This window comes from Topomyia yanbarensis, chromosome 3 (genome assembly GCF_030247195.1).
Source record: "Topomyia yanbarensis strain Yona2022 chromosome 3, ASM3024719v1, whole genome shotgun sequence".
Classification (NCBI taxonomy): domain Eukaryota; kingdom Metazoa; phylum Arthropoda; class Insecta; order Diptera; family Culicidae; genus Topomyia; species Topomyia yanbarensis.
The window spans coordinates 285114426-285127425 of NC_080672.1; positions in this window are offsets into that span (position 1 = coordinate 285114426).

Genomic DNA, 13000 nt, shown 5'->3' on the forward strand with positions numbered 1-13000 from the left:
ACTTGTTACTTCATGCTGTTGGAACCTCTGGAAGAAGGAATTCGGTCAAAAATATTCCTTTTATATCAAGCGATGGAATGTATAGAATGCTTATGAATGTCGAGATAAGGTCCGTGTTAGGGAAAGTCTTGCGAAAATTTGGGAAAATTGTATACGTTTATCCCTATTTATTCCATATTTACGGATTTTTCAATAATGTGCTTATAAAATACACAGATAAATTTGACAACAAATTTTTTACTGGCAATTTTAAGAATCATTTAGTGTTCTAATTATGAAAATCCATCAACAATTAACAAAACGTAAACGAAAACTGTCTATTTTCTTACATTTTTCCAATGTTTTCACAATAATACGGATTTTTGAATAGTGTGTAGTTGAAATACCAATTTATAGCTGCAACCAATTTTTAAGTTGAACTTCTCTGAATCGATTAGTTTATAAATGACGCAGATCCATCAACAATTAACAACGCTACAGTAATTTAAAATTATGCCACATTTTCGTGACGCTGTACGAAATCAGATTTTGGTTTTACACCTAGCCCCAGCCCCATATAGTAGCGTGAAGCATTTTCAATGCTAAAAATCAATAATTGAGTTATATTATTTGGTTTAGTGTATATGAGAATATTCACATTTTCCGCATAGGCACGAGTTACAATTATCTAACCTACAGCTGTTCGAATATAGTTGTATAGAGTACATTACATTTTCGAAGTCTAGGAGAGATCTCTTGTTGGAGATTAGAAGTATCCAACCCGTGGATACACAAATTACACAAATAATATTTGAGGCGCCATCCAGTGACTGATCGTTCTCAGCTAAATGCCAAATTCTCCAAAACCTAGAGTGTGCAATACATTTGTTGATTGCAAATCATCGTAATTATATCCTAATATATTACCGATAATAACTATTTTCACTTGTATACGTTTTCCGTTTCAGATCATGAGCGCACTTTAGTGGTCAATATCGGATCAATCTAAGATTCGCTATGAACTTCGGAATGAGTTAATGTTGCCTATCTCGCGAACCCACCAGTACCCGAGTGTACAGACGTACGTAGCGATGAATCAATTGAACTCGAGCAAAGTCTGCCGTCCGTTCAGTGTTTTGGCAGGGTAATTATTTTATCATACTGGCGCCATTAGAGAGAGAAAAGCGAACCGGGAGGTAAAAAATAAATGTTGGTGCAATTACAACAAACCGTGGGAACGTGATACTCTGCCAGCGCTAATGATGATAACTGGAGCATATGCTCTAGTTTTACGTGTTCATCTCGTTTGCCCACATTGTTCTGGAACACCTTCTTGCGATATTGGAGATTAATTGGGTGAAAAACCTTACATAGCTGTTTCTTTGTTTCTATTTTTAGAACGAATTCGAAGCAATTGTTCTAAAGAAATTTAAAAAGAGCCAGAATCTCCCTATATGCTTTGCTTTTTTTAAATAGTGTTTTTCCCTATCCGATACGCTAAATATGTTGTTAGCCCACAATAGTGCCTCAAATTACTTTGAAATGACTCATTTAGGATATAAAAAAAAACTCTCCCTTGAGGAGATGACATCTAAGGTGAACACAAATCTAAATTTTTACAAGCTACCCTAATGCCCATATCCTTGTGTGACGGTAAAAAAAGTAGTTGAAAAGTGTAACGGGGACCAGCGCAGAATGATTTACTGCTATCTAACGTTTAACATGCATGTTTTTTTCTGTTCATTTCTTCGTTTGACTGTAAAGAAAAGGGACGACATTACAGTAGGAGAAAAAATGCGGTGGATAAAAAATTAAGTGCTGTCAAATTTATTATCCACGAGCAAAAAAAAAAAACAAAACAGAAAAAGCAGAAAAACGACGCGAGAAAATGTGAGAGTTAGTTTTTTTCGTGTAAGGCAAAGTTTGTGTTCTTATCGCTTCGACAACCACCCTCGATGAAAACAGATTAGAGCTGGGAAACTGAAAGTATGGATTTAGGGCTAGCGCCACCTTTGAAGTATGCTAGAAGCAGGTTGACCTGGTAGGTCAACCATTCCATGTTTCGTCTACGTTTTACCCTTGTGCAATTGAGTGTTAGCTTGTCTTTCGATTTATTGCCACACGGATATTTTACATTTTTATTAGAATAATGTTTTCGAACCCAATAATAGGACATATTTCGCGTCAACCTTTGTCTCATCGATTAGATAGAAGGATCAGAAATCAGAATAAATCGGCATTAATAGCACTTTTCTCACTTGTAGCGAAGATTAAGGGAGCCCGGGGCTAGTTAGCGGTTGGGGTATGTTGGCGGAATCTCTTATTCTCTGTTTGTATTAGACATATAGTGCTGCCTCTTCTAGTGTACCTCAAGTTATGCGAAACCCGTTACCCAATTTTGATTTGTTTGCTGGAAGTTGTGGGTGATAGTGTGTTTTCGAGCATACCAAGTAAATTTTCTAAATTTTAAATACTTTGCGTTATTTCGAATGACTTTCAATCTATTTCCCAAATGATTATATTTTTCGATAGCGCGTGAAAAGAGATTTCAGTACCGTATAGATACTACATCTATCCATAAACAAAAGTTATTTTTTAAATAAATTTTAATAGAATATGCGGTTGGGGTAAATTGGCGGTGCTGCACGCGGGGCAAGTTGGTGATACTATTTACAGTGCGAAAAAGTCATCAAAAATTTTTATTTCTGGGATTCTTTCCAAAGTAAGAAAATCTTTTTCTTGTGTATCTCACCAATGTAGAAGACATTTATTTCGCCCAATTGCATGAAGAATTGCGAAAATTTGTATTGAAACTGAAATATAATAGCAAATGTCGGTTAATATACAGTTTTCTCGAAAAGACATTCAGCACGTTCCAAAAGGACCCTTGAAGTAATTGAATCTTCATTTGATTGCTTAGTTTTTGGCGGCCGGGGCAAGTTGGCAGGTTTTCCGCGTCTCATATTTTTGTCTCTAAAAATGGAGACAATGTATAAAACACTTTAAAAAAATCAGAGATGTTGCCAACAGTTTGCTTTTCTATGCCGCATGTTCTATTTTGCAAGATCTACCTACATCAAAGCGATAACAATTGAAAACTGAAAACACCGCCAACTAGCCCCGGTCTCCCCTACATATATTGATATGCAGTCTTCGCTTGTAGTCTTGAATTTATGTCTATCTGAGTCCTCTTATTGTTTCACTGATCGGAACGAAAGGAGATGGTAAAAAAGAGGATGTAGCATTAGATGGTAGGAAATATAGCGACACATAAACAAACAGCAGGTAAATCAAATTACTTGCACGCTAGAAGGCCTAAAACTTTACACTGAAATTCTTGTTTTTATCCTGCGATTATATTGTTTTGGATAAATAAATAATAGTTTAGTCCTGTCACTAAATTGGTGTCGGATTCTGATAAGAGGAACTCGAAACGCATCTCCAAAACTAATTTATGACATTTTCAGTTTTTAACAGTGCACTACACCGGTGTAGTTGATGCAATACTCATTCAAACTTCGGTGTAATTAGTATATCTCTTTTTTTGCACTACACCTGTGTAGCACCAGGAGAAAACGAAAACGCTATTAGTTATATGTTGTGTGCCCTTTACGTACAAACGTAGTATTAACCAATTTTCTTTTTAGAGGAAAAAATTGGATTTCACCCATTTTTTCCTAGTGAGCATGGCGCACATAATATATTGGCTTGCCAAGCTGAACCATGTTTCGTATTCACAAGTCTTATTAGCTTTAACACAAACTGCTTGTCTTGCGGGACATCACGCTTGACTAGTTGTTTGCTCAGAAACACAAGTAGTGTCTCCGTTTTTGGAGCAAGCGTTAATCCGACCTGTCACTAAGTTGTTCTAAGTAATCAGTAATCTGACATAGTTTGTACATTTGTCATTTGCTTAGGCAATTCTCGTAAGCTAGTTACTAACGAATCAGAGGACACAAATAACTAGTTTAATAAGTCTCTCTTAGAAATTGTACTTGATGTTTTCCGTGTGTGGTCTTTTCTATATCTGTAAGGTAAAATAATAGTGAAAAATATGATATGAAATAAATTTATCAGTTACCTTTTCAGATCTTTGTTTCGCGTCTCTAGTGATTTCTCAGATAACTATCCAATAGGAACTGGAAAGTGAGCAACTATTTGGGATCGGAACATCAACATTTTGTGTACAGTCGCCGATAGGTAGTACCACGGACATAAACTTATTAACATTCGGGCTGTTTTGGTGCACTACTTCATTAAAAGCTTCTGTATTAACTGAATAACAAGACGAAACGGCATAAAACAATGATGGGTCGTTAAGGTAAATAATAAATAACTAAAAGGTGCTTCCATAAATGTCGCTTTATTTAAACCGAAAGTAAAGTGATAAGAATGGTTGCTACAATAAAACCATCATTAGGAAAGTGAGGCAAATCCTTCTGAAAGGACCAAAACGACTTCCCGAAGGCACCGCAAAGATAGCTGTTATAGTTTCTTCTTTATTTAAAAATCTGCCTGGTTCGATGGCCCAGCGCCTCTGGCACGTCGTTTATTGACAACTCAACTTTAAAACGCTTCTGTATTGTAGTTTTTGTGCTACCATCCTACCTCTGACGTGCCATTGCAAAACTTCCAGACGATACACGATACGACACAGATAAAAATACTCCATCTTATTTTTTCATGTAGAGTTGATAGTCCGAACGGAAACGCGGTCGTATCTAATGGACGCAGAAGCACTTCGTCGATTTTGTTCATTAGCGTTGGTTTTGTTATGCACAGATTTTCGTGAAGATCTGGTTTCTGTTACCGCATTGCAAACCTTTCCATCTATCATAGTCAATTTTATGTCGTAGCTCATGAGGATTTCAATAAATTCTTCCCATTGAGCTAAATTTCAGCTGTTTCTGTAAACAGTTGAATCCTGATGGGCTGGCAATATCTGGATGATGTTGGTCGTGGATTTTTGAACAAAAGTTTTCCGTTTGCATCCGCTTTAATTGGAACGAAACAGATCATAAAAGTATTCCCATTACTGGCAGTTTCGTTATCATTTTTAAAAACTTGCCTGTAATCTCTATAACCACAGCTGCCGTCGAAACTTCACTTCACCCTTCAATCGAAAATTATTATTAAAATTATATTTGCTACAATTATACGCCATGATTTGATATCCAAAAAATATTGAAGTTAAGAAGGGCGTCTGGTGCAGTGGGCAAAACAAATCGACTTCATTCTTTGTGGCCACGTTGAACTTCTGTTTTAAACTGCCGTGCGTATTTGCCACAACACGCACATGATTTTTTATGAGAATGCACAATATGTATAGTATGTCGATGAACCACAGAAAACTGAATAAAAATGTCCCTATTATTTTGAAGAAAAGTGAGCGAATATTTGAAAGTTCGAAAGCGAAAATATGAGATTTTTCAGTTTTCATGAAACCATTTTCCGAAACTCGAACTTTTTTCTATTTTTTGTGGTTCATCGACTAACTACAAGTCTAAGCTTTATAAAACTTATTGAATTTCTCGTATTAGACAATTTTATCAAGAGTTATCGTGTTCGCCGCGGCACTCCTCGACGTGGAAATGGTTAGAAGTATACTCTTGGAACGCTCGTATGTGTGGCTCTGCGTGCCTGAAAATATTTTTTTCGTGCGCAATGAATATATAAACAGATCTTAACATCACGCTAAAGATCCATTGTTACCTTGTTACGCCCCCTTAATTCTATCACTGTATTTTGCCCTTTTTTATTAACGACTATTGCCATTCCAACAGTCTATCATTGCAACCATCACAGGGAATGGTTCTGCGCCGCACAAGTGGCACTTCTTGTTGCAAAACAGAGGCACCCATCGATGTTGATTCCGGTAATTTTAATGGCACCCGAGTACTCAAGAACACTAGACTCCGTTCTATTGCTCTTCAATCAATGCTTCTTATATAATTCACAGTTGAAAAAAAAATCATGATTTCTGATGAAATTGTATTAGAAAGTTTATAAGAATCAATGGCATATATTCTGATTATTTCATCATAAACACACTGCACTATGGTCCTAAAGTTGTATTTAGGAAATCAAAACTGTTTGCGCTGAAACCGTTAGTTTAAGATATATAGTATCTCCGGCAAACTTTCTTATGACTTTCTTGTAGTTTTTTATATTAGTTGAATTGGGGTGGTCCTTGTAGTTAGGGTGTTCAAAGTATCAACTTTTTAGATATGTAAAATTCAGCTACATAATGTTCTACGAAGTCATAAATCAATTAAATTGAAGCAACTTTTCTGAAGGAATCATATGGCTATCTGTAATAGTTCATGTGTTAGTAAATTTGAAACATTTAAGGTAGGGTGACTCTTGGAAAAGTTAGAGGCGATTTTCAAAATAAAAATGCTTTTTTCAAAGCTATATATCTTTTAAGATAGCAAATGTATTTTCTATCTGTTAATTTCATTTGAAAGATCGGAACTTTTTTAGTTTTGAATGAAAAATCTGCGGGAGCTTCATTTCTGTAAAAAGAATTATTTTTGAAAATGGTAGGGTAGGGTGGGGCAAATCCGACCTAGTTTTATATACCAAATTAAAGGTTCTGGGCTACTTGTCATGTACAGAATTTTATTCGTATTTTGGGAAAACTTTGGGATACAAGCGTTTTACGAAAACGTTCATTTTGGCTGTTTTCAAAAATGGTGGGGTAAACCACCCATTATTACCCAAATTTTATGGTTTTTCAATGGTAAATCAATGAATGTTATGTTATTGAATTGTAACATGAAGAAAATGAAATTCAATGTCAATCGTGGAATGTCAAAATCACGAGCAGTAGCACGTAAAGATTTGCATCGGAGGAATTGCTTGACGAACACTATATTCACCACGTTTTTGTGTCTTTCGTTTGTAATTATGAACCATTGTGCAAAAAAATAATAAATAATAACAATGAAACCTGTTTTAATCCACCTAGCGGTGCAATTGTGCCTTTCTCAATCATGAACACGAGAATGTTTGCGTTGTTTATATTCATTAACAGCTTTCAAATGCATATGCCATGACAACTATATACAAGAAAAGAAATCATTATTCGAGTCCTAAAATTTTATAAAAGAAAAAACAGCCACGGTAATATTGAACTGAAAAAAGGCAAAGTCCTAAAAAGTCGAGTTTCATAAAAAAATCTCGACGTTTTATGCATTTTAAAGATGTTTGGCATTAAAAATACAAATTCGGTTTCTGAAATTTCATTCCCCCCTTTTCGGCTTATATGGGAATTTCATATGTGACCGAACGGTTCAGTCTATATTTCCATATAAGCGATCCGTGCGAAATTTTATAGATATCTGTGGGGATAATACTTGCATACATTTCAACATTTGCTGAAAATGTATTTTTTTTTAGATTGTGTAGAGTTTAGACAACAATTCAATATGGTTAACAACAAGAATAACATTTCAGAATCTAGTTGAAAGCTGATGTAATTTTGTCTCTAGCAGGTCAGGATCGGTTTTATGAGCATTGGATTTTTGTTATATTATCAACTTTATGAATAGCCTCTTAGCAGGATGCAATGAATGGCGTACTAAAATTTTGTGTGCTACGTACTGCAAGTTGTGAGGTTGACTAATGAAGAAAAGTAAAATTAATGCTCGATAGATTTTTAACGGTCACGATCACATTCATTCGAAACTGCCAAATTTCGATGTTGAGTAACATTGAAGAATTTCAAAACGTAAAACTGTTCATCTGCTGATAGAATAATTTTGACGGTTAATCCTCCTAGAAGTAATTATAGAGAAGAATTACTCTTCAAGCAAATTTGGGTCTAGACTTAATGTCTCCAGCAAAGTTTTCGAAAGTGCTATTTCAAACAACTTTGTCAAAGACATAAATATCCCACATATTCAGAGTATCGAAATATAGTAGTAGAAAACTGTTACAATAAGCTATTCTGAAATTACTGTATTTGATAAATCTCTTCTGCTGTAATAAAATAATAAATTCACATTGCGTTCAAGGTGCCTTTGAAGCTTACAAAAAAAATAAGGGAACTGGATTTAAAACAAATAATTCCCAGATATTAAAAGGACTCAAAAACACAAAGAGTGATTCCATTTTCAGGAGCTAGCATCAAGTCGGCGCTAGCTTAGTCCGCCCACCAAGTTAGTGTCGGATTCTGATGAGATGAAGTCGAAACGCAAGTTTCAGTTCCATCCATCCATAATTTAGTTATAGGTTTTGTGTTCTCAACTCGCAATGATTGTTTCAAACAATTTTATCCCTAGCGCCGAAAAAATTAGTTTTCACCTAAATTTTTCTTCACTAAAGAGAAATATAGCATGCCCAGTCCATTTAAATCCCTATATGTTGAATTCATGTAGCCTTCACATTTTCAACAAAATTGTTTGAAATGACATTATCAAAAACTTTGCTGAAGGCACCATGTCTCTTAATATTTTTGAAAAATTAATTCACCACACGGAAACGAAAAACTACCTAAAATTGAGTTCTTTTGACTCAATCTCGTGGTATCGTGGGGGAACTTAAAATTAGGTAAACCGTGTTGAAGGTAGTTTCCATTTAACCACGGCAAAAATTACAACTCATTGATAGGTTTTTTATACTCAAATTTATGTTGAATTTACCTAATTTTGAGTATATCCCAAACAACTCAAAAGTACCTTCCTCCACTGAAGACCCCGACTGAGTCGAATCTCTCGTTTTGTTTTTGACAACACTAATAAGTGCGAAAGCGACGCACAACTCAAAAGTAAGTTAAAAGAACTTATTCTGCAGGTTGTTTTATTTAACCGTGCATAATTACCTCTATAAGAAGTAATCACTAAAGTTTCTATATCAAAGCAGGCGCTGTTTTATGTTGATAACTACCCGAAGTTGTCAAACCTTCAAAATCAAGGATTATTATATTAGGTGATCTTGAACGTTGAAATTTTTTTAGATCATTTATCCCACTTTAAAAGATCGCAATTTTTGACTTCATTGACATATTATACAAGAAAATAATCTATAGAGGTTTGAAAACTGTTCCATGTTGATCCTTCTTGTTTGTAGACTGGAATGACGTCTGTGAGACTACTTATGTTTTTGAGTTTTCAATAATTTATCAAATCATATTAAATTTTAAGATTTTTTCAAAAAATTTGCGATTTTCATGAAAACCCCCTCCAAACCAAATTTCTGGCTACGCCACTGGGGAGTGCTATTACAAACCACTTTGTTGAAAACATGAAGGCTCCATGTGTTCAAGGTATTAACATATTTTAGGCTATTTCTATTTAATTTTAAATTAAATTATTATGATTTTACTGTTTATGATACATCTTATTAATTATAAACGATAAAATTTACGTTTCATCCAAAGCTTGAGTTTGTAAAGCTAACAATAGAAAGTTATTTTAGAAAAAAAACTAGATTAAGGAACACTTCGTAAATATTATTTTATAACTCGATATACTCCATATACATAGTATTCATGCCTACAATAAAGTTGCTTTAAATGAAAGTCTCAACTAATTCGCTACAGACAGGAACTCTGTTACAATTCTTTGGAAAACTGATTCTCCATAACTTTAAAACTTCAAAGATGGCGGTTTCGTAATTATACCAATTTCTTTCAATTGCATCCAGATACTGATTTTTACGAAGCTTTAAACAATAAACGAACCGAAAGTTCTTTTCATTATTCCACAAAATATTAACAAAATTTATTTTCGTCCGAAAGAAAAATCCGTGTGATTCCAAAAATAATGGCCCGTTTTCGGGATAATATGTTGCTTATAAACATGGGAATAGGGCAACTCGTGCTTTGGGTGAATTTGTCATCAGAAATTCCGTAATTATTTGCGACTCTATAGCCGCTAGTATGCTATGTACAATATTTGACAATTAAATCAATTTGTCGAATGATCGACTAATTTGTGTAGAGATATGACCAAATATTGACCGATTTTACAGTCGGTGAACAAATGATCAAACAGTGTACTAGCAGTTTAGGTAAAAATCATGTTTTTTCGTATAATCAAAAAACAAACCAAATTTTGGAGGATCAATTACCCGCACGTGCTGGGACCGCAGGTGCAAACTGACCGCAAAGCCCACTGACCATTTATTGCTGAACAGATCACGATTGATGAACGTGGCGCAGGACGTACCTACTGTGGTGGGATAAATGAAAAATCGTGCCTTACCAATAATCATTTGGCAAACATCGTGCTTATCGGCGAAACCGCAACCACTAAGCCCAGGCGCATCGTGGTCCTACCATTGAAGGAAGACCGATGTTTCTTTGCGTCAATGTTCCGCACCGTCGCCGTACGGCAGGGTTCAAACTCTTCAACACTTGGGAAGTTAGCGTAGGTACCTCATAAGGCACGTGGTAACTTAGCGACCGTGCGGCCACACCGTCGCGCTTCACTTCATACGAACCCAGCCGACTGCCTCTTTGCACGAGCGTTGGCTCCAGAGCAAATAAGCAATTTAATGCAATATAAATTAGTTTATGGATTACTTACGAATGTGCGCCACGGAGGAAGGAGGCAGCCTCAGCTCAGACGCAATTCGAACTTGCGGCCTTTTTGTTGCTCTTTGCTTTCGGTTATTACTTTATTGCCTACTGGTAGATGGTTATTTGCTTTATTTTTGCCACTTGAGCCGCGTCGTCACTTTGTCAGTTCAGTTACGGGTTACGGGGCTCTAACGACGCGTCAGACAGCCGGCGCTTTTCTCAAGTGTTGTTTCCGTTTTTCCTCACAACGAGACGATTCATTTTACAGTTTCAAACGAGTGTGCTTGCTAAGGTTTTGTTGATTTTTAACGAAGTGGGTTGCAATCACCACGTGAACTAGTTGAAGGAAATTTGTTCAAATAAGCTGTGATGTTTATTAACTAGTGGATTTCTTTACTACAGTTCCCCTAAAATGTTTCAATTATCCTCTTTACACTAAACTAACGACTTAAAAACATCCACGGTTTAGCTATTCTAAAGAAACTGTATAATGCTTGATATTTTCACTGCGAGAAAGGCTTAAACACTTTGATTTTTATCATCTGATTGATGAATCATCTTCGCATATTACTGCTAAGAAGAAGAAGAAGGGATATTTCACCTTTCAGATAAATAATATTATTTCATGCTTTCGGATGTTCCATTTTGGTATCTCTATTTCTGACACGTTACATTCATGGTACTGCGCAACAGTTTGTGTTCCAGGTTCTTTAAATTAGAAATTCTCGGTTTCGGATCAGGTCGGGTATTTTCATATATAAAATTATTGGGCTCCTGCTAGGTTTGAGAATTTCAATTATAAATTATTGGCGTTGGAGTTTTCAATTTGAAGTTCTCGGAATCGTCTTTAAAAAAGAAAGGAAAACATGTCTTCATTTCATAGCGGTACATGAAGCTCTTTGAGGTAATCCATATACCACGTGGACAATTTTAGGGAGGGTAGGGCTTACGACAAAGTCCACGTTTGTTCACGTGGACTCTTTATTATATTTGATTCCTTATTAATAGGGAGACCTGGGGTTATTAAAACCGTGGGGATAATTCGGACTCCCTCGACTTCCAAAAAAATCCTAAGACTTTCTGACTATCGTACATACTTGTAGAATCGCTATTCTAAAACATTAATTTTGACAGCTGAATCTAATTTTTTGCTTTTGTTAAAAAGGAGATACAACGTGTTTCATTTTTGCCATCCTCCAAACAAAAATCATTATGATACTAAAATTGTGATTAAAGCAACAAATAACAGTAAAAAAAATAACAGATAATAACCAATTCCATCAACCACCGTTCAGCGGCTACGCATACGATTGCATACGCCACAGCAACGAAAATACGCGCCAATCGACAGCTGTCACTAGCCAGGTTAAGGTTTTGTAACGCAATTAATTTTTTTGGCTTCTTAAGGAGTTTAATAAATAATAATAAATATTTCATAGGTAGACATAATTCCATTGTAAAAAAAACTATGAAAATGACGGTCTGAATTGCCTCGTAGGGAAGTCCGAATTACCTCCACATTGTAAAAGAATGAAAAAACGAAGTTTTGCGAATCGTCGCCTAGAGCTGCCAAGGAGTGGTGAGAATGAACTCTTATGGTAGCAAAAGGTAGCTGAGGTTTCAAACTAACAAGTAGTACATTTGGCCGATATTTTTTTCACATCTATCCACCTAAAAGGGCGATTTGCTTAGGTAGGTCCGAATAGCTCTGAGTTATTATTTGAAAAGGTATCTCTTCATTTAGAGAGGAATACATCTATTTTTAAACTTCTTTTTGAACCATTAGGTTTCACAAAAACATCCGTTTCTCGTACTATTTTCAATGTTGATACATTTATTACCAATAATTGTTTATCACATTTATTCACAGTGTTTTTAAAATTGGATGAGTACTGTAATTTACTCATCACAGTCACGGACGCTTCACTATTAACCTCCATGTCGACCGATTTCTTTTCAATTTTACATTTAATTTAACCAGGGGTATTTACAGAATTAATGGACTCGACATGCATGTAATCAAAAAATTCGATACCTGCTTCTTCTTCTGCGTCGGATTCATTTCTCGTATCCGTAGCCATTGTGTTCAATAGCTCACTCAGATGTCTGCGCTTGGTCTAGGCCTGAACGGATCCACTACGTTCACTATATCGCTTTTCAAATTTCGTAAAGTAAAAGATTATGATCCCCATAAGTACAAAACTCTGCTTGAAGTTTAACCGTTAATATGAAGTCGTCTATTGTTTCATCTAATTACTGTTTTTCTGACGGAATTTGAATCGTTGAATTAAATCTGATTCTATTTTATCTAATCTCAGCTTTAGGGTAATTTCGGGAGAGATGCCGCGTCAGGAGAGATGCCAAACAAAAGTTATATAAGTACATTGTTGGAAGAAACAACGAAAAACTGCTTTTAAGGAACCCCTACCAATATATCGCTCGTACACACATATAAATAAACAGTACCCTTAATTAAGTTTCTCCAACTAAACCGTT